The 21,914-nt window shown below is 40.6% G+C and overlaps 1 protein-coding gene across 1 annotated transcript in view; it reads right to left on the reverse strand.

The window, feature by feature from the left end:
* LOC126272551 (zwei Ig domain protein zig-8-like) overlaps nucleotides 1-21,914 on the reverse strand; it is a 196,108-nt gene that overhangs the window by 36,519 nt on the left and 137,675 nt on the right. The window lies entirely within an intron of this gene.

A 21,914-nucleotide genomic window follows, 5' to 3' on the forward strand; every position in this document is an offset into this window, starting at 1 on the left:
GAACCATTTTTGTTCTGTGAAATTGTCTCTGTTCTCTTGTGTCCTCTGTGAGTTCAACCAGCATCACTGGTTCTTCACAGGTAGTTGTCCACCAGGCAAGAAATTAATGGTACTTATTATCTACATTGGATGTGTTGTTTCCTGCCCATACGTTGCATGCAACTTTGATATTGAACCGTGGTGAAAATCGGCCTACAAATAATCACACCAAATTTCTACAACAGGCTCTGAAAGAACAAGTGAAACTATTTATATAAAATAGTTATACCTAAACTAAATGCTTAAGGTTGCCCCTGTAGCATCGCTTTTTAAAATATTCTATACCCTAGTGGCTCAAGCAGTAACTCACATTACTCGTGGATCAGATACGGTAAGCAATCCTGTGGTCTTATACTTCTGAGCCGTGCGGAGCAGACCATCGGGTAATCACAGGCATTCCTACGTTTTCTAGGTAATAACTAATTAATACATCGTGTGGATCAATGGACGTGTACAAATCTGTAAAATGGACTCCACTTAAGCGACTTGCGTATCCCGCATTTAACCCAATTACTCGTATGCAACAGGGGAAAGGAGCCTGTAGCTTTATGTTGAATCTGAATCATGTGTCCTTCTTGCCAAGCCGTTACAGCGTTGGAAATTGAAGCCGGAATGAAAATTTCCGTATTCCACCCAGGATTCGAACACGAGACTTCTCGGTTTCGAGGTACGTTCCCTATAATAACGAAATTAATGGTACTTATCACGTACATTAGATGTGTTGTTTCTTGCCCATATATTGCACGCAACTTTGATATTGTAGCGTAGTGAACGTCTACCTGTGAATAATCACACTAATGTTCTACGACAGGCTCTGAAAGAAGAAACCGAAGAGAAGACAGTAGTAAACTAAGATCTCAGTTCCCGTCCTGAACTACAGGTGGCAAATAAGTTCTAATCTCTAAAGAAATGCTTACGTTTCACTACGTATATAGCGCGCATTTCGCAGTGAACGGTACCTTGCAAATAGCTCCTGTCATTGCTCCACTGCATGAGATCGTCAGTGTGCCGTACCAAATTCGATTAGTAGGATTTCTTTCATATTATGCTTTGTGACAGTGCAGGTAATCTCATTGCGAGAGTGCGCGATAGCATGATATTTTGCACTCGTAGTACAATTATACACTGATAAGCCAAAACGTTATGACCACCTACTTAACAGCCCGTTTGTAAGTGTCTGGAGAGATATACATCACTAATTTTGAGTATCATGGATCCGCAAGTGTGATGGTAGGTTCGTGGAGGTGTGTGCCACTAGACGTTTATGCAAGGGTCATATAATTCGCCTAAATAACAAGCCGCTTGTTTGCGCACACGGTGATGGGGCTCGATAACGACCCAGATTGGTTCTATAGTATTTAAATGGCCATCGAGACACCTACATGAGTTCACTACAACCCTCCTCAAATCTCTGTAGCACGGCTCTGTCTCCAAGACATGGACAAATATGCTACTGAAAGATGACATCAACCATTAATGGATGCTAGTGGTTCGCAGCTGTCAGTGTGTCTTCCGATTCCTACCACATATTCCACACAAGCTGAGGAGAATGTTCCTTTAGCATAATCCTGCTCCCGCGATCTTGCATCCGTGGCACGCTGTAGGTTTAGTGACGTCGATCACCTCGATGATGGCGTTGGTGGAGACGACCTAGTAAGGCTAAACAGTGGTTCACCCGAAGAGCTGGCTCGTTTCCACTGATTGACAGTCGACGCTAATTGACAATTTCGTTGGGTCAGCATGTGAACACAGAGGGGTGCTCTGCTGCGAAGCTGCTTGTTCAACAGTGCACGATGAACGCGGTGCTCCGAAACAGTTTCACGTGCACCATCATTGCGCTTTTTCGTGAGAGATGCCACAGATCATCACCTGTCCTACTTTACAGAACAGAAAAGTCTCCGAAACCCACGTTCTGCGAGGAGTCGTGGACGTACAACCATTTAGCTTCTAGTGGTAGTTTCACTGTCCTTCTACGTCCGTCTGTGGGTGCTCACGACACTAGCAGGTGAACATTAGACCAGCTTCGCCGTTTTCGGAATACTCGTTCACAGGCTTTGTGTTATAATAATCTGCCGTTTGTCAAAGTCGCTTATCTCAATGGGTTTCCCCTTTTCCACACCATATATTTAGTAGGGTGACCCCTTTCTTTGTCTGCTCCGCTTACATGCGTCCGCTTTCTAACAAACCTAAAAGCAGCTTACTACTAATAACTAGAAGTATTAGTCTGCAAATAAAGTTATTACTGCTGTAATGTCATTCAGTGCACTGTTCTCAGCCAACAATAGATACATCTGCACTTACATCCGCATTTCCACGACGAGAGACACAAACACTTGTTAACGTATTGCAGCACAACTCACGACTGATAGGGTTGCCACATCTTGCAAAGAAAATCAGCCTCATTACTTTATTGTCACACCTCGTATACACCAAAAACCCCGTATTCCATGGATAAAAATATGCGAGTAAAATGTTAATTAACTGATACTTAATGAAATGCACACATTTGTATACTATATCGAATTACGAATTGAATGCATATAAAGTAAAAGAAGCCTCAGCTGTGGGTACAAACTATTAGTGTGTTGTATTACTTTTATTCTGCATGAATTATTGATTCTGCCCTCCAGCAATTATTTTACTATTAATCGTTTCTGAACTTCACCTTTTAATGTCAATAAATTTAGAATATGTAAATACTTGAGACATTTTCGGAATTGACACTTAAAACTTATTACCTACTCCGTTTATTGTCATAAGTTTGCTTTTCCAATGCTTTAAATCGTTTCGGATTAGAGACGGGACAGTTACCAGCTCACATTTGCTTGTGTGTCTCAGTGAATTTTGTTACGAACCAGTGTGTGGCGAATGATACAATGTGTATGAAACCACAAGACATTGTGGGATATTCGGCTTATCTGGCGCAGGCTGTCCCACCCGTGCGATCTAGAGGCTTCTTTGAACAGCGCTGAGAAAAGAATTCTGGAACTCATTGCCTTCAGCAAAATATTTGACGCAGAATAAGCGCCAACCTTCTCTGATATATTTAACAAACGATGCAATATTACGAGTATTGCATTAGATTGGACAGTTTGCGTTTACTATATCATGAAATTAATTATCTGTTAAGAGAGCCAACATGTTAGACATCCAATTTTCCAATCCTCAAGCGTTCACCATCGTTGACGTCGTTGCCTCAGTAGCCAGTGGAGGGAAGCCACAGCAATTGTCGCTGTCATGAGAGTCAAAGGTGTTCCAGACGTTAGCGCATTATTGTTGTGTATTACATATCTTTCTAAGTCCGCAATGCTGCTCGACGATCCTCCATGACTCAGCGAAGGATATGCCTGTGCTTATATTATGGCGCTCCTGAATTTTATTTTTCATACTTTTTTTCATCAGTCACCTGACTGATTTTGTGCGGCCCGCAACGAATTCCAAACTTGTGCCAGCGTCATCATCTCCGAGTAGCACTTACAACCCCCGTCCTGAATTATTTGTTGAATTTATGCCTACCTCTGTCTTCCGGTAAATTATCTACCCGTTCCGGCCACCGGTAATTCATTGAAAGTTCCACAAGTCTCAACACACATCATGTCACACTGACCATCTTATCAATGTTTTTACCATATGTTCCTTTCATCCCTGATCCTGTGCAGAACCTCATCTTTTCTTACCTTAACAGTTCATTTAATTTTCAACATCCTTCTTCGTACCATATCTCAAACGCTTCGATTCTACTACATCAGTGGTTCGCTTGGACAGAAGCGCTGGATGGGAGGTTTGACTGGTGAAAGTGGATGCAATCAGTGATTTAATGACTTTAGGAAGCAAACTAAATAAACAAAAAGAAGTTTGCGCCGAGTGAAACCTGTTGGGGCACAGTCCTTCGTGCACCCAGTCATCAACAATAACTTGGTGTAAGTGTTGGAGGCCTGTACAGTACACCAAAGATTGGAGAGAATGCTCACGGTTGGCACTCAGATGAAGGATTAGAAGTGTCAGTAGCAAGAAGTGTACGTTGGTGTTTGTAGAAAGTGTTTGAAGTCCTTTGCAGTTCTATTGTTTAGTTTTTTGTGAATACAGAATTTGCATTGAGTGCTCCAGACCTAGATCCTCAGGTGTTTGATACTAACAAACATCCCTTCGCCAGTTATACCCACCTTGCCTGCACTATTCTGCGTGTGTGTGTGTGTGTGTGTGTGTGTGTGTGTGTGTGTGTGTGTGTGTGTGTGTGCGTGTGTGTCTGTTAGTATGAATGACGAAGGAATTCGTGGTGCATCGCAAATGCTACCTACAACTCGTTTTCAGATAAGAAATCTAGCTATCCACAGTGAGGGTAGACACTTGTTACAAGATATACGTTCCCTGCTTTCCTCCTCTACATCATTGCCCTTGCTTGAGCTGCACACTGTTAAAGTGTGTGCACTATACTTACTGATCGGAAATCGCTTGCTTGCTGCACTCCTTACTTCTGAACTGGCAGATATTGGAAGACATTAGGCTGTTAATGCTTTGTATTTCACCACAGCCACTAACGTTAACAGTAATAATAATAATAATAATAATAGTAATAACACTGTGCGCAGTACTATAGTAACCCTTATGTAGGTAATGCTGTATCATGCTGTCTGTTAATTCATTTATATGTTTCGTAGCGAGAAATTTAGCCGCTTCTGTACTACTGTAGGTACTGTCTACAACTTGGAGAGGACATTTCCTTGAGAGATTTAGCATTTGTCACGTATGTGTCTCACTTTTATCATCAGCGATGTACCGAACATACTACGACATATGTATGTAGTAGGGGAATATGTGAGGTACCTGTAGCTTTCACCACATTAATGCTACTAACTGAGATAAAGTGACTATTGATAACGTTTATAATCAGTATTATAGTCTTACAAACTTTATCTAATAGTAACGATGCTTCGAAAAAATTCAGTTTCCTGACTGAAACAAAATCGAATTGCTTAGATTCTATTCCTCAGAAAATTTAGTTTTAACCCCCACTCTGGGAACCACTGTCTTAAACAATAATGTTATGGATCGGCCGCCATCGTCGCATCCTTATGTGCTCACAGCAGGTTCCATTAAACTAACGTATCTTCATTAGTTTTTGTGATAACGAAATACGATGGAGATTTTTAATCTAAATTTTATTGAAATCCTAGTTCTGACGCTGAAAACTTATTATCCATCTTACCACGGTCAGTCAACATCGTTTTAAAGGAAGGCTTACAACGAAGGCTTCGCGGATGCTTGCCATTCACCTCACCTTATAATCCCCCATTCTCTCTTCTGACCTTCACATTGATTACAACAAATATCAACAACTTACTAAACCGAAAGAGGTATTATTATATCTAAAACTGTACTACACTCAAAAACAATTTGATGCATGCTAGTTTCTTGGTCTTTCAATTTTAATGGCCTGCAGTGTACTTATTTAGCTGCTTCCGAAGCACTCTGAAGCACTATTGGAATTTCGTTCTCTTACAACAACTCCATCGCCGCTCCTCTGTTCCTCGTGTAGCCACACCAAAAGCTCTTCTAACTCTTCGCGGTGTACTGTGTAAGTGGAAAGCGCAAAGGTTGTCGTTTTAGCAAAGCCTTCTATACTGACAATATCTGAGCACAGTCGACTCCTGAGGGGGAAAAAAAAGTTGCTTCTACAAAGCCGTAATAAAGCTGGTGTCTGGAGGAGCGACCCGGCGCCCCTATCACGGCAAAGGACAGCCGGCTTGTTACGGGCGGCCGCCGCCGGCGCAGCGCGGCGTGTGAGGGCCTTCGGCTGTTGCAGCGTGTCGCTCGATACGCGGCCTCTGTCGCTGGGGAAGAGCCCGGCGGGTGATCCGGATTTATACGGCGCCAATAACGCCGCTCTGCTCAGCGGAGCCTCGATAATGCGGTGGGTGGGGCGGCTCGTGCAGGCAGGGTGGCGGCGGTGCGGCCCGGCCAGAGCGGCCTGCGCAGCGAGTCACGGGTCGTCGCCGCTGCCACCCTGCCGCCGCTGTTGCGCTTTGTTTGCGAACGGCGAAAGGACGTCCCAAGATCGCGGCAAATTGCGACGGCGGAGGCGACGCTCGCTAACGGAATCACAAAGAGGTCCCCACTCACCGGGCGTGTGTGCCTCTGTCCCGAACCATGGCTGGTAAAAAAATAGCAGTACATTGGTACAATCGAGCAACAGTGACCATATGTAATACCTATGTTTGACGATGAACTCTGAATATCGTCATGCACAGCAGGACGTTTCATTCCACAGCGGAAAACATTCCTAACTTCCCAATAAAATTTAAACTGTGTGCCGGAATGAGACTTGAAACTTTGTCACTCTCTTAACAACTGTACATCCGAGCAAACATCTTAATTTCATTACTTGTTGTAGAAATACACTGAAGCGAAAAAACAAACTAGTATAGGCATGCGTACAAAAATGCAGAGGTACATAAACAGGCAGAACACGCCGGTGCGGTCTGCAACGCCGATACAGGGTGGTCCATTGATAGTGACCTGTCAAAATTTCTCACGAAATGAGCAACAAACGAAAAAACTACAAACAACGAAACTCGTCTTGCTTGCAGGAGGAAACCAGATGGCGCTATGGTTGGCCCAATAAATGGCGCTGCCATAGGTCAAACGGAAATCAACTGTGTTTTTTTAAATAGCAATGAATGTTTTTGTTGGACCTCTGTTTTCGCTTTGTGATAGATGGCGCTGTAGTAGTCACAAACGTCTAAGTACGTTGTATCACGTAACATGTGGACGGTATTTGTTTCGTGATACATTACCTGTGTTAAAATGGACCGTTTACTAATTGCGGCAAAGATCGATATCGTGTTTATATATGGCTTTGTGATCAAAATGCCCAACGTGCGTGTGCTACGTATGCTGCTCGGTATCCTGGACGATATCATCCAAATGTCCGGACCGTTCGCCAGATAGTTACGCTATTTAAGGAGAAACAGGAAGTGTTCAGCCATATGTGAAACGTCAAACACAACCTCCAACAAATGATGACACCCAGATAGGTGTTTTAGGCGCTGCCGCGGCTAATCCGCACATCAGTAGCAGACTAATTGCGTGAGAATCGGGAATCTCAAAAACGTCGGTGTTGAGAATGCTACATCAACATCGATTGCATCCGTACCATATTTCTATGCACCAGGAATTGCATGGCTGCCACTTTGAATGTCGTGTACAGTTCTGCCACTGGGCAAAATGGAAATTACTGGACGATGACATATTTTTTACACGCGTTCTATTTAGCGACGAAGCGTCATTCACCAACAACGGTAACGTAAACCACGCATAATATGCACTATTGGGCAACGGAAAATCCACGATAGCTGCGACAAGTAGAAAATCAGCGAACTTGTCGGGCTAATGTATGGTTCGGCATTATGGGAGGAAGTATGATTGGCCCCCATTTTATCGATGTCAATCTAAATGGTGCAATTTATGATATTTCCTACGTAATGTTCTACCAATGTTACTACAAGATGTTTTACTGCATGACAGAAGGGCGATGTACTTCAATCGTGTTGGATGTCCGGCACATAGCTCGCGTGCGATAGAAGCGGTAGTGAATAGCATATTTCATGACAGTTGGGTGGTCGTCGAAGCACCATGCAATGGCCCACATGTTGACCAGATCTGACGTCCCCGAATTTCTTTCTGTGGGGAAAAGTTAAGGATATTTGCTATCGTAATCCACTGACAACGCCTGACAACATGCGTCAGCGCATTTTCAGTGTATGTGAGGAAATTACGGAAGGCGAACTACTCGCTGTGGAGAGGAATGTCGTTACACATATTGTGAAATGCATTGAGGTTGAAGGACATCATTTTGAGGATTTATTGCATTAATGTGATATTTACAGGTAATCCCGCTGTAACAGCATGCGTTGTCAGAAATGATAAGTTCACAAAGGTACATGTACCATGTTGGAACAACCGAAATAAAATTTCTACGTATCTAAGTTATGTATTTTAATTTAAAAAAACCTAACTGTTACCAACTGTTCGACTAAAATTGTGAGCCATATGTTTGTGACTATTACAGCGCTATCTATCACAAAGCGAAAAAATTTATCCAACTAAAACATTCATATTTCTTTACGTACTAAACGAATATGTAATAAAAATGGGAGTTCCTATTTATAAAAAAACGCTGTTGATGTCCGTTGGACCTATGGCAGCCCTATCTAGCGGGCCAACACTAGCGCCGTCTGGTTTCCCCCTTCAAGCTAGACAAGTTCCGTTCTTTGTAGTTTTTTTCGTTTGACGCTTATTTCGTGAGATATTTGGCCCGATATCGATCAATGGACCATCCTGTATAAGACAAGTGTCTGGTGTAGTTGTTATATTGGTTACTGCTGCTACACTGGTGGGTTATCAAGATTTACATGAGTTTCAACATGGTGCTATAGTCGGTGCACGAGCGATGGGACAAATCATATCTGAGGTAGCGATGAATTGGAGATTTTTCCGTACGACCATTTCTAGAGTGTAACGTGAATATCAGGAATCCGGTAAAACATTAGACCTCCAACATAGCTGCGGCCTGAAAAAGATCCTGCAAGAACGGGACCAAAGACGACTGAAGAGAATCGTTCAACGTGAGAGAAGTGCAACTCTTCCGTAAATTGATTCAGATTTCAATGCTGAGCCATGAGCAATTGTCGGCGTGTGAACCATTCAAAGAAACAGCATCGATATTAGCTTTCGATGCCGAAGGCCCACTCGCGTACCTTTTGACTGCGAGACACAAAGCTTTACGCCTCGCCTGGCCCCGTCAACACTGACATAGAACTGTTGATTACTGCAAACATGTTGCCTGGCCGGACGAGTCTCGTTTCAAATTGTATCGAGCGGATGCATGTGTACGGGTGTGGAGCCACTCAATGAATCGATGAACCCTGCATGTCAGCAGAGGCTGTTTAACCTGGTGGAGGCTCTGTGATGGTGTGGGGCGTGTACAGTTGGAAGCATATGGGGCCCCTGATAGGTCTCGATCCTTGCTGATCACCTACATCCATTCATGTCCAGTGTGCATTCCAATGGACTTGCGCATTTCCAGCAGGACAATCCACCAACCCACACGTCTAGCATTGATCCAGAGTGGCTCAGGATCACTCTTTTGAGTTTAAACACCTTCGCTGGCCACCAAACTTCGCAGACATGAATATTATTGAGCGTATCTACGATGCTTTGCACCGTGCTGTGCAGAAGATTTGTGCACTCCCTCGTACTCTTATGGATTTATGGACAGCTCTGTAGGATTTACTGTGTCAATTCCCTCCAGCACTTCTCCAGACATTAGTCAAATCCATGCAACGTCGTGTTGCGCCACATCTCCGTGCTTGCTGGGGCCCTACTCGATATAAGGCAGGTTTACCAGATTCTTTTCCTCTTCAGTGTACTTCCATTGTAGAGGCAGGTGAGCATTCACATATGGCGCAAATGTGCAATATAGAAAGGTCTTGACCGCACAATTCTTTGTTAAGCGCTACGCGTTTCAAAATTTCATCTTCAGGATAAAGCTGTGGAATAAAGCGTACGAGAAATGACTGATAGAAAACATATATAGGTGTGCATCTGAAATATACAGAAATTTCATATAGTATCGTACTTAAATCAAAATCAAACTTGAGTCCAAAGCTCACGAAAGAGAGCACATAGACTGAGTACAAAACAAATCTCATATCATGGAGGCATATTTGGCAGTGCCGTGTATGCAAATAGAATCAGCGGTAAATTTCGTGTGGTGATTGAACTATCAAAGAGGTAAACGAAGCCAGCACGTGGCCCTAGCATTGACCTTACAAAGTTTAAAAAAATCTGGTGACTAGTGCCTTCCGTAGTGTAGACAGTTCGCTGGGTCCACTTCTTTACATTTGACGTCACTTCGACATCTTGGGTGTCGATGGGGATGAAATTATGATGATTAGGACAACACAACACCCAGTCCCTGAGCGGAGAAAATCTGCGACCGAGCCAGGAATCGAAACCGGACCCTTCGGATTGACATTCTAAAGTGCTGACCACTCATATACCCGGGGCGGACAGAAATGAAGTTAAATAGTAACTTTACAAACTTCTATATACTGCATCTCAGAAGCTCATGAAAAAGTTTTACAAAATCGTGTACCCTATTTCTGAAGAAGTGAAACACGTTCAAAAAGCAAGAAAAGTGCGTCGTTGGGCAATAACGTAAAGAGCATTACAGAGGCAATCATTAGTCAGTAGTCAAAACAAAAGACATTTGCAACCAGTAACTGGTATGGTACAATATAAACATGAAACAGATATGAACAGCAATTAAAATATACGTGTGAAGGAATAAGTTCGAAACAAAATAAAATGTATGTAAGTATCACAAAATGTAGGCAAATTACAGTAGACGAAAATGTAATAAATGACATAACAGAATCATTAGGTGTGCCTAGACTGGCGGCAGTTACTTGATATGAAGAACTGTTATACGAGAAAGTAGGACATTTTTCTCTCTTAGCGTTAAATTGTGTAACTCCAGTTACGGGTGGACGTTTCAACTTTAAATTTATGTCACATATTAAGATCTATGGTCCCTTGGAGGCGTAAAAATTTTGATCTTCTAAGTCACTTCAGTAAAAAAAAATACCCCTATTTATGTCGCTAATTTTGATGTTCGAAAACTCACTCATCAAAACCTGCCGGTTGCTTCCTGTTGACCAAGAATCATGAAATTCGCCAAGAGACAAAGTGAAACATTACAAATACAGGGAAAAAGGTGAAAACTGATAATTAGTAGGTACACAATATTTTTCTCTAATTTTTATCCGTCTGTCTGTAAGCCAGCCGGCTTGTTAAGCCACTTATCCTTAAAAATTGTAAGCTTATAAGTCATTTCAGTCATAAAATATGGCGCTTCATACCACGTATTTTTAGACTGGGAACTCATCAAAACCTACAGGATTCTTCCCATATCTAAAGATAGGACTATTTATATCACATATTTTGATACTATAAACTCATTAAAACCTATAGGATACTACTCGTTAACTTATAATCATTCAATTCCGTGAAAATCAGGGACTGACATTGCAAGTAAACAATCTCCAACTTGTTAAGCTGCAATTATGGCACCTGCAATTATGCCACATACAAAATACATTCTGCATTACGAACACATGTACATTGCATTCATTTCCCATAAAAGCATAACAGACGAATATTATTGCCTGCAAAGTTAACATGTAAGTAGTAGTCATACTTGGTAAGTAAATAAAAATATTTTATTAAATCTTCTCTATCCTTGTACATATAAACTAAAGCCCCTTGCTCGCTTCTTTTTGTTTGTCAGGGGCATGGTGATGAACTACTGAAGGGGTTTTGCTTCTGCCTTGGAACTGCCTCGACAAGTATCTTCCCAGTATCAATAATTTAGTACAGAAGCAGGAACCTTGGGGCGAGAGTCCTCCTCGCACATGTACGCCTGATTTTCAAGCAAAAGCCAATGGCAGAAAATATATCCACCACTCCACTACCTGTTCTGGAGTAGCTTTTTGTACATAACAAACATTAGAGAAGTTTTATTAATAAGATGTAGTTAATTGTGTAAGGTGTCACGCAAATCCAACACCTTCCATGAAAACCCTGACATGATAAGCAAATCCAGTAGTATGTCACATAGCTCCGAATATATCCTGACATTAAACTAACCAAAGTAATACGAGTAACGAGTGATCAAATGGAATACCACAAACTAACACAAGAATGCCTAAATGCATGTCGTACCTTCCCACCGTGGGATCGACGCAGTTCTGAGAGGCGAAACAAGAATAGAAGCCGAGAGCAGAACCGTGTTAAGCTAGAAGGCCCTGCGATAAGGGACGGACTGGTCACCCACGTCGGCAGCCTACCGCTAAGACTACCACCTGCACGTTTTCGCGTGAGACTTTTTCGCGTGTCTGTTACGTCAAGGACCACCCCCAGCCCATGTTAAAAGCTAGAGCCCTCCACAAAAACAGTATAGATCTTATGATATCACAAAAAGGGCCACTACCACCCACAAGTTTTAGAGCGAGCCTTTTCGCATGTCTGTTACATTAGGACCACCCTCCAGCCCATGTTAAAAGATATAGCCCTCCAGAAGAACAGTATAGATCTTACGATAACGCTTAAAGGACCACACCAGCTCCAGGTTTTAGAGTGAGACTTTTTCGCGTCTCTATTACGTTGTAAACTTTAAAAACATTGCCCCACCACGTAAAGTGTAATGTTTCTCATTGGATAGACAGAATTTTTGTAGGCAGAGCTTAAGGTTAACATTGAGACCCTGACTGGTCAGATGAAAACACAGACAGATAGTTTTTTTAAACCAACTTCGGTAAATTGTAGTAAGGAGAAGGTAGAGGGGAGTTGCTTCCGAGATGGCGAGGTGAGCGGAGCTGTGCTGCCCCTCGCTGCCCTGACGCTGCCTAAACACCAACAAAGTAATGAACGCACGTGACGCCACTTTTTTAGAGACAATGCTGCGGAAGTTACGTGACAAACAAGGTTAACTCTTTCGTGCCTAGGTCAAAGGATCGAAGCCAACTTCGTGATTATACCTAAACTAACTGTAGATTTGATTATAGGTGCAGATTTTTTCAATGAGAGACGAGCGATAATAGATATGGGGAAAGGTAGCGTAACATTCGGGAATGTCACACTTCTGTTTGAGCAGAAGCTAAAATTAGAAGAAATACCAGTTATAAACAAACAATTAAGAATGACGCGAGATAAAGAGGATAAAGAATTAGAATGGTATGCACAAAAGAAGGAATCGGCTCAACTCATATTAGAAGTCCATAAAGAAATCGATGAAAAACTGTAAGAAGTTCAAGGTATTTCGGAACACAGTAAAAGAGAATTAGAGGGTATTTTACGAGATAAAGCCAAGGTATTTTTACCTAAGACTGGCAGTATTAAACACTTTCAGTACAAGTTTGAAGATTAATTATATTACTGCTAAATAATCAGCACAATATTTCAAGATTATGTTGGAGATAAGATCCTCAGGAGAAAGAAGAATGAAGAGAGAGGAAGGTGGGCAAAAGAAAGTTGTTTCATTAATAACACCAATAGTACCATAGATTAAGGTGAAGGGATAAAGCGTAGATAGTCTAACAGCATGAAATACTAAAATGCTATACACCAAGACGCTACACAAAAATAAAAAAACGAATTTGAGGATTCTTGAGTAGACGTTAAGACTCCAAATATCTTAGAATTGTAACATGGAAAGGGCGCCGAAATTTATAAAGATTTTTAAGAAGGCGTAAAACAAGTAGGTTAAGTAAAACTTTTTGTAAGAACCATTGTAAAAACTCCAAAAAAGGCCACATGCAATGACCCACAAGTTGCAACGCAAGAAGTATCAAAAAAGAAAAGGACGTAATTAGCAAGACACGAGAACAGCGAGACCAACAGAAGGCCCTTGCAGCTGAAATCGACTGTTGTTTATCTGCCAAGGGGAACCATAGAGTGCCTGAGCCCCGTAGCGACGGGACGCCAAACGTCAGAAGGGTGCAGGACAGACAAGCAGACACCCCGCTTTTACTGCTTGTAAACCCCGGGCCGCCCCTGACACAGCGGAGCGAGCAAAAAACGGCCGGATCTGAAGACCGTTTGGGCAAGCCACCACTGGCAAAAAATATGCGTAAAAGTCACACTACTGCTATTAAAGAGCACGCTGATGCACGAAACTGAAGAAGAACTTCAACAAAGTAAAAATGACGTGCCCTAACAATTTATCAAACTGTTACTAGGAGGAGAACTTCAAAGCGACTAGTTATCAATAAATATTTCCATATCCTGCCCAGAGAAGAACCAAGAAGCAAGTAAGAAGCAGAGAAAAAGCAGGAAGAACAGAAGTTGAAGATTCGCAAGATTGAGACCAAGAAAGAAGAGGGGTGAAAAATAGTTGACATACCTCCCCAAATCCCTATCCTATTGTAAACTAGTCGTCTGTGAAGTATTACAACTGAAAACGACCGCTTTCAGCGACACATAACGATGACTTTCACACATACAAAGCCAGTAAACCACGAGATTCTGCACTCACAGCTCCATTCCATTATGGGACCTCCACAACAGCAACACACTTGCAAAACCAACAAGGAACGACGAACGAAGCTGTATATCAAATACTTGCCCACATCAATCTCGCTCAAGTCCATCACGTTCGTGCAAAAGCATTCGCCAACCTCATGCTCAAACATTCATAGGATTGTGTGAATGTGTGAAATCAAATTATGTGATGTAGGAATTGTGCAAAAGAAACGTGTGAGAAACAAATAAGTTAAGCACACCAGACAGCTAATAAACTAAAAAAATAACAGTCATTGACAATGAACTTAAGTAAAAAATAGACTATCGATAAAAATAAGTCATTAGTTCTGAAATGGACAGTATACAAAGAAACTATATACCACTTATTTTCTCCTCATGAAAATAAAAGAATAACTATATATTACTTATTTTCACCTTATAAAAACAAAGAATTAAAAATTATCTTGTTGGATGTTTTCCCTTTCTTTAACATTTCTACCATTTATTAGGATAATACCTCAAAACGTGTGTATGTATATATCTTTGTCAAAACAATTTTTTTAACATTTGTAACATTTGTTACGATAATATCTCAATACTTGTGTATGTATATATCCTTGTCAAAGCAATTCGAAGAAATAATTCTTATTTGTTGGTGTAAGAATGTTGAAATGAGTGTCTAGAAACAAAAACATTTTACTTGTACATGATATTTAGAAAATGTGTTAGGAATAGATTTTACTTAATTACTACATTTATAAAAAAAATATTTCTAAGAAAATCGATATGAAAGACCCCTCACTTTCGTATAACAAACTTCTTCAAAAACAAACTTCACACTTAAATAAGGAAAGGAAATAATTAAAAATTAATAATAGCATAACAATATTCTTCTCTTGTCATTATAATTATAATGTGGAAGAATATAAAAATATAAATTAGTAATACAAACTAGCATAGAACAGAATAATGTGACTGAACAGTGCGCAACAAAATGTAGTTAAATTAGAACATTTTTGACTGACTTAGACACCATTCAACCTTTTCCTAAATTCAGTGCAAAAATTAAGCTCGAAGGGTGGTGATATGTAAGTTGTCAGGCAAATCCAACACCTTCCATGAAAACCCTGACATGATAAGCAAATCCAGTAGTATGTCATATAGCTCCGAAAAAATCGTGGCATCAAATTAACCAAAGTAATACGAGTAACGAGTGAGCAAAGGGAATACCACAGACTAACACAAGAATGCCTAAATGCATGTCGTACCTTCAAACCGTGAGACAGACGCAGTTCCAAGGGGACAAACGAGAACAGAATCCGAGAGCAGAACCATGTTAAGCTAGAAGGTACTACGATAAGGGACAGACTGGACAACCACGTCGGCAGCCTACCGCTAAGACTACCACGCGTACGTTTTAGCGTGAAAGTTCTTCTCGTCTCTGTTACGTTGCAAACTTTAAAAACATTGCCCCTCCTCGAAAAGTATAACATTTCTCATTGGATAGACAGAATTTTTCTAGGCGGAGCTTAAGGTTAACATTGAGACCCTGATTGGTCAGATAAAAACACAGACAGATAGTTTTTTTAAACCAACTTCGGTAAATTGTAGTAAGGGGAAGTTAGGAGAGAGTTGCTTCCGAGATGGCGAGGTGAGCGGAGCTGTGCTGCCGCCGCTGCCCTGGCGCTGCCTAAACACCGACAAGGAAATGAACGCACGCAATGCCGCATTTTTTAGCACACAAGGCTGCACTCAGAACTGCAGAAGTCTCATCTGTTACACCCCCTTTTTTTGCGTAATACTAGTGTCGATCGTTAATTAAAACTCATGGTGTTCACATTTGCCACTTGAAGAACAGATATGAAACGCGATGATTTTTCTTTTATATAGTTATTGAAAAGCCACATCAGCCACTGTAATTTACGACAAGTTAGATAAGTAGTTAAAGATAATTGAGTGTCACTGTGGACTATTTTGATAGTTTTCTCTTTTGTGATACTTAAATGAAACCTATATTATAGATGTGATATGGCATAGGTCATCCTTCGATCGATTGTAGAACTTGGAAACCCATGCAGGGAATATTCGTTCACATTTTTGTTGAACGCAGTTGGTTTTTATCATCCTGTATTAAAACATTTCCTTTTATCAATAGCGCAATTTATAGACGATGTTTTGTGAGTAGAATAAAATTTCCAATGGTAAACTTAACTGCTTCTTGACGTTATTTTACCAGCTAACGAAAAATAGGAAAGCCGTGAACCCTTTCCACTATATTTAGTTAGTATTAAGATTCTTTTACAGGGAGTGCAGTGGAGCTGACGCTGAGATCATTTAGTATTTGGTTATATCATCGCTAGTCTCACTGAACTCTTCTGAATTCTACATGTCATGTGTGGTCTGGCGTCTCCCTACCAGCAACAGGTCCCAGGTTCAAACTAGTCAATTTCCTAAAAAACACGCTCAGAGCGTCGTTGCGCGGAAGTGGTAGGGAGACACGATGTAGAACAAACAGACACCACCATGAATGTTTAGAATTGTACAGCGGGAAGCATGTAAACTTGAAAGGTGTAACCAACGAAAATTCTTAAAATAATAGTCTTTGATGAGCCTCGACAGCGGGACCTCTACTTCATGCCTCGCCTAAAACAATGTATTTGTCAAATACTTCACTCCTTACAGGTGTAATCTGTTTCTTACAAAGCAGTCTCCAGAATATTTGTGTTTTCTTCAAAACCCAACTACATTTTAGGGTAGATTCGTTGCCATTTCTTCGTATACACACAAACAGTTATACACCCACAAACACACAACCAGATAAATTTCTGTAACTTATTAAGCATTTAGTACTGTTGGAATTCTGGAGAGAGAAAAGTTGTGCTAATACGAAAGCAACCTCGTCACATCATCGATAGAGTGTTTGGTAATATTCCCAGCCAGCAGCTGAGACGAGGCACATTACTGTGGACATCTTGCTGAAAACTGCTGATGCTGCTTCTGTCCTGCAAAGCGAGGAGCCAGTACACACCTTGCAGTCTCTCTCTCTCTTTGTCCCTCTTTCACTCTCTCTCAAGCTATTATAAAGGAAAGTGCGCGTTTTATCTCAACTTCGCAGTTACTGGGAATCAGTGTTCCTTTTTTTTCGTATGACTTACTTCAACTACACATGTGGGTAGTTTTTTTTCTTCTGTGTTGTAAAATCCCCTGCTGCAGGTCTCAACAGATAATTTTCCAGCAGAGAAATTATTTGTTGATCTCCTGAACTGTTTGAATATCGCTTATGAAGATACACCTCAAAACGTGTCTTACAAATACTAATTTTAACAAAATGACCCACAATGTATTCAGCTTTGTGTGAACCTGTCATCTTGATCTTACTACACGCAACAGACAAGATGGGCATCATATTAATAGTTGTATGTTTTCTGTGATTATTTTGATTGACTACATCTCGCACGAAATCAAACCATTTGACAGAATCTTGAATACTGTTATATTTAAACAGCATTCTTCTGAGATTTGCATTGAGTCGCTCCACAACTGAAGCTTTCAGTGTGCGAAGTACTGAGTAGTGATTAACCATATGCCTCTGCATTAGCTTGCTGAAATAAATAATGTAAAACTCTTTTCCTTCATCTGTTCGTAAATGATTACGAATCCCTTTTCTTCATATGTTTTTGTACTCATCTGCAATCTCAGTACCAGTTTTAATCTTTACAGCAATGACCCATGCTTTCTTTGAATAAGTGTCTATTACCCACAGTAAAAATTTATTGCCCATGTTGTATTGGAATAAACGGTCAGGTCAATGAAGTCGGCCTGAAGAAGGTCTTCAGATCCTTCCATAATAACCGCTCTCCTCAGATAAACTTTGCACCTGAATATTGCAATATATTTCATACGATAGCCAAGTATATTTTGTGCTAAAATCGTCCCTTAAACATATTTAGATCAATCCGAATATGCACTGCACAACAGAGTAAAACGTCCAATTTTCGAACACCCGTAATTTTCTCCTGTTGTGAGGTAGCAGTAGAAATTTGCGTCCAAGACGAATACAGACTTTCTCTGTAAGACTTCGTAAGCACTGAGGATTCACTGACTCGTCGTTTCCTGTGTTTCACTCTTACACACGGTTAAGTTTGATCTGGGACTGATGTTGTTGACACCAACAGAGTTATCCGTGACGCATTTGCGCTTACTCCTCATTATTGTGTACGGAAGTTAAAAACAAGCAAAGTATATGTGGTCTTGAAGGCGGGACCACAATGTTAAGCGGCACCAAAACATTACCAGGACTACTGATTATTTCGAGATGGTTACTGACCTTAATTATAGAACCCGAAAAAAGATTTTTTTCGCCTTTTTTTCATACATCGGTCGGTAAGAGTAATGACACTGACAGAGGACAGAATGTCCCTCTTTCTGCGACTTGTGCCATGCATTTTGGGCCACAAGTGGTTGCCAGCAGCCAACTGCGTTGTAATTTTCATGTCACTATAGCTTCATTACTCATGCGATTTTGAAGGAAAATGATCAGTTCTCTCTTTATTTATTTACTCACTGATGCTCGTCTTTCATCCTAACATTCACTCCTGTATTAGAAAGAACTTAATAATTATGTTTGCTACTATGTTTCAGATATTCTCCAGCTCAGCCAGAGAGTGGTGTAGTGACGTAGTCTTCGGGCGGCAGGGTAACTTGTTTCTGTCTTAAGGGAGATTCAGAGAGATTACTTTGAGACAGGGAGTGGTTAGCTACCCTCATATAAAGCGTTTCGGAACTTGGTGCGTACCGCAGGCTTTTGGTGTGCTCCGCCACTTTCTGCTGAACAAAGCTTTCGTACATCAGAACTAAGTTCACTTTCTTCGTAGTCAGACTCAGTTGTAGTATTATGAAGTGCAGGTTTGTCGCATTTCTTTATTTAATCAGTTTTCTTGGAAGTTTACAGCGGTGAGATATTTGCACTGAGAGGTATATTTCAGTGTTAGCTGTTTACAGCAACCAGTTTATTCACGTATTTCATCGAAATCGTGATGTGATATCTCTGTGAGACAAACGGCCTTTGGCTTCCATCAACAATCTTAAAATCTGCGTTAGGTTGTTTCAGCGAAATTACATATTGAGTTGGAGATTATACGTGTAAGGAGTGCAGTATGTGTGTGTGTGTGTGTGTGTGTGTGTGTGTGTGTGTGTGTGTATGTGTTTGTTTCTGGGCGGGGTGAACGATTCCAATTGATCCACTTCAGCTGAAGATGCTTGGCAGTAAACCTTTCCTTTCCTTTTCAAATATAACGGCAGTTCGACTGAGGTTTACACATTTTTAACATCAGAACAATTGGCGGGACTCTGTGCTTAATGGCCTGCCTAGAGATCGGAATTACACCATCCAACAGCTGATGGCAATAATTTTGCCAGAGTCTGTGGTCATAGTACTGTTGTTCAGGATGCTTTTGAAGTTCTACAGTAATAGCTATGGTATAGTACTAATAAGGCCATTAAAATTTCTGTTACCTTCGTTGACGTGAATTCTGAAATACTGGATCCGTCTACCCAACATCTTTCCGATGACACTGCCTATCTTTCATGCCTGTGGGCAAGGCAATACATCTTCGTAAGGTTTTATATTTTATATTTCCAAGAATGTAAGTATTCGAGACATGTGTATTTTGAAAGTATTTTTTAGAAGCTATAGCGCTACGTCTAGTCAAACGTAGTTTAAAAATCTCTGCATTGACAAGAAAAGATATGCTGAACGGAAACGAATTGAACAGATCGAGGACAGCTCAGTGAAATCATTTCTTTCTTCATCTGACCTGTAGTACTCTTTCATAAGATGTCTTGAACTTGGGTAAAGTGTGTACAAAATTGACTCCCCAAGAAGATTTCAACATCCTACGATCCTACATTTCTGCATGCAAAGTAGGAAGCATGTTATTACAAAACTACATTGATTAAATATCACTGCCAATATACATTTCATGCCCTGTGATGTGTATAACACATATTCCAAAGTTACGACTGAGGAAGTTCCAAATATAATTTCCAGTAATTTCTGCACATTAAATGATAGACCAGAAAAAGAAATAGGTGAGGTGATGGCTTTACTTGGTTTAGTATTGCAGCTTAACCACGTCAGGTTTGGGGACTGTTATTACATTCAAAAATTTCGACTGGCAATGGGATCTTCCTTGACCTCTTTTTAGCTAACATTTTATGGCTAACTATGAACGGTATGTCACCGAAAAAAGTTTCTTTTAATTCTTTAATAATATCCTGTTACGATGGAAACACATCTACATCGACGTTTTAATGGTCTCTGATGATAAGTCTGCAATGGATGTAGGGGTAAGAGTGGTGTATTTTTTAAAGATTTAACTAACTTCAACCCAAAGTTTTGAGAAAACCATGCAACATAGTGTGTCGGGTTCACTTCCTTACTTACATCTCATGACCACGTTTTAGCCCCCGTGCACTTACTCAGTAATCCACTGTACTTCAAACCCTTTTCTGTAATGTAAAATGACCACTTTTAGAACAATGATAAATACGACGCATGATGTGCTTTTATCATGTATGTGATAAAGGGTACCAACTCATTTACTTAGTAGGTATAGTGCCACTCTTCGCTAGTCATAGTAATAATAGCAATTTAAAGAAAAGATTATCTGATTCGAGATCTGGTTTTATTCATGGCAGTACTCTCCAGTCCATTGTTAACAACCCTGGGTACCGTGGATTTCGGAGATGATGCGTGACAGAAACCTCTACCGATCGTGTTTTGTACATCAGTGCACTGGTCATAAACGTAGACACAGAGAACGTTCTAAAGATTGTAAATTTCATGCGTCAGGTTTTTATAGTATCCTGTATGGTGACACTCCAGTGAGATATATCAACCAGACCTGTAGTTAATTAAGTAAATGTATCAAGGAAAATCTTAATTTGGCCAGTGAAGTGAACCTGAGGTGCACTTCTCTGCAAAATGGGACACATAGCTACACTCTTGGACTCTAGCTTACCTGTTATGCATCGTGGGGAGAAACTGCCTAATTCTCGACTCCCCTGAGGAGCCTGAGATACTTTTCAGTAAGAATACACTACCATTGCATACCTTAAATAACCAGATAGCTCTAAGACACTCTAATTCTTAGTAACTTTCATTATTTGAGATCTGGAATTAATTCCTTGGATCCAATGGCTTTTTGTATTCGCTTTAGGTTCCTTATTCCCTCACTGTTTGTATTTCTAGTATTCCAACTAATACACTGAGTTATCTTTATGGTAATGATGTCTTATTTGTTAATATCTTTGTTGTTTCTTAGATACAATATTCAAATGTTAAGGTGCCCTCCAAACTCTGGAATTCCAAATCCCACCTCACTTACTATGTGTTGTGCTCTTCCATCATTCACTAGTGCCTGTTGTCATACGACGATCCCCATCAGTTTAGTGTAGAGCCACTTCTCATGCTTTACCCATGCGACAACCAACTACAGGCTATGTAAAGTTATGTATGTATTAAACTGTTCCTCTGGTTACACAAGTTTGCCATTACCATAATGATGTGTCATTGGTATTTGTTTTAAATAATGTTTATAATCTTATAATAGTTTTTAATACTTTAAGCCGTTTTTCTGCATTCCATTTGCACAGTAATGCACGTGTTGGATAAATAGCTCAATTAAGGTTTTGTCCCCCAAATTTTAATGTTGCATTGCTTTTCCTTCTATATGTTTTTATCTTTATAGTAACAGGGCTAGTCTATGGGTTGCATTCCTCAGACAGACGCT

The sequence above is a fragment of the Schistocerca gregaria genome, chromosome 5, assembly GCF_023897955.1.
Source record: "Schistocerca gregaria isolate iqSchGreg1 chromosome 5, iqSchGreg1.2, whole genome shotgun sequence".
Taxonomy (NCBI): Eukaryota; Metazoa; Arthropoda; class Insecta; order Orthoptera; family Acrididae; genus Schistocerca; species Schistocerca gregaria.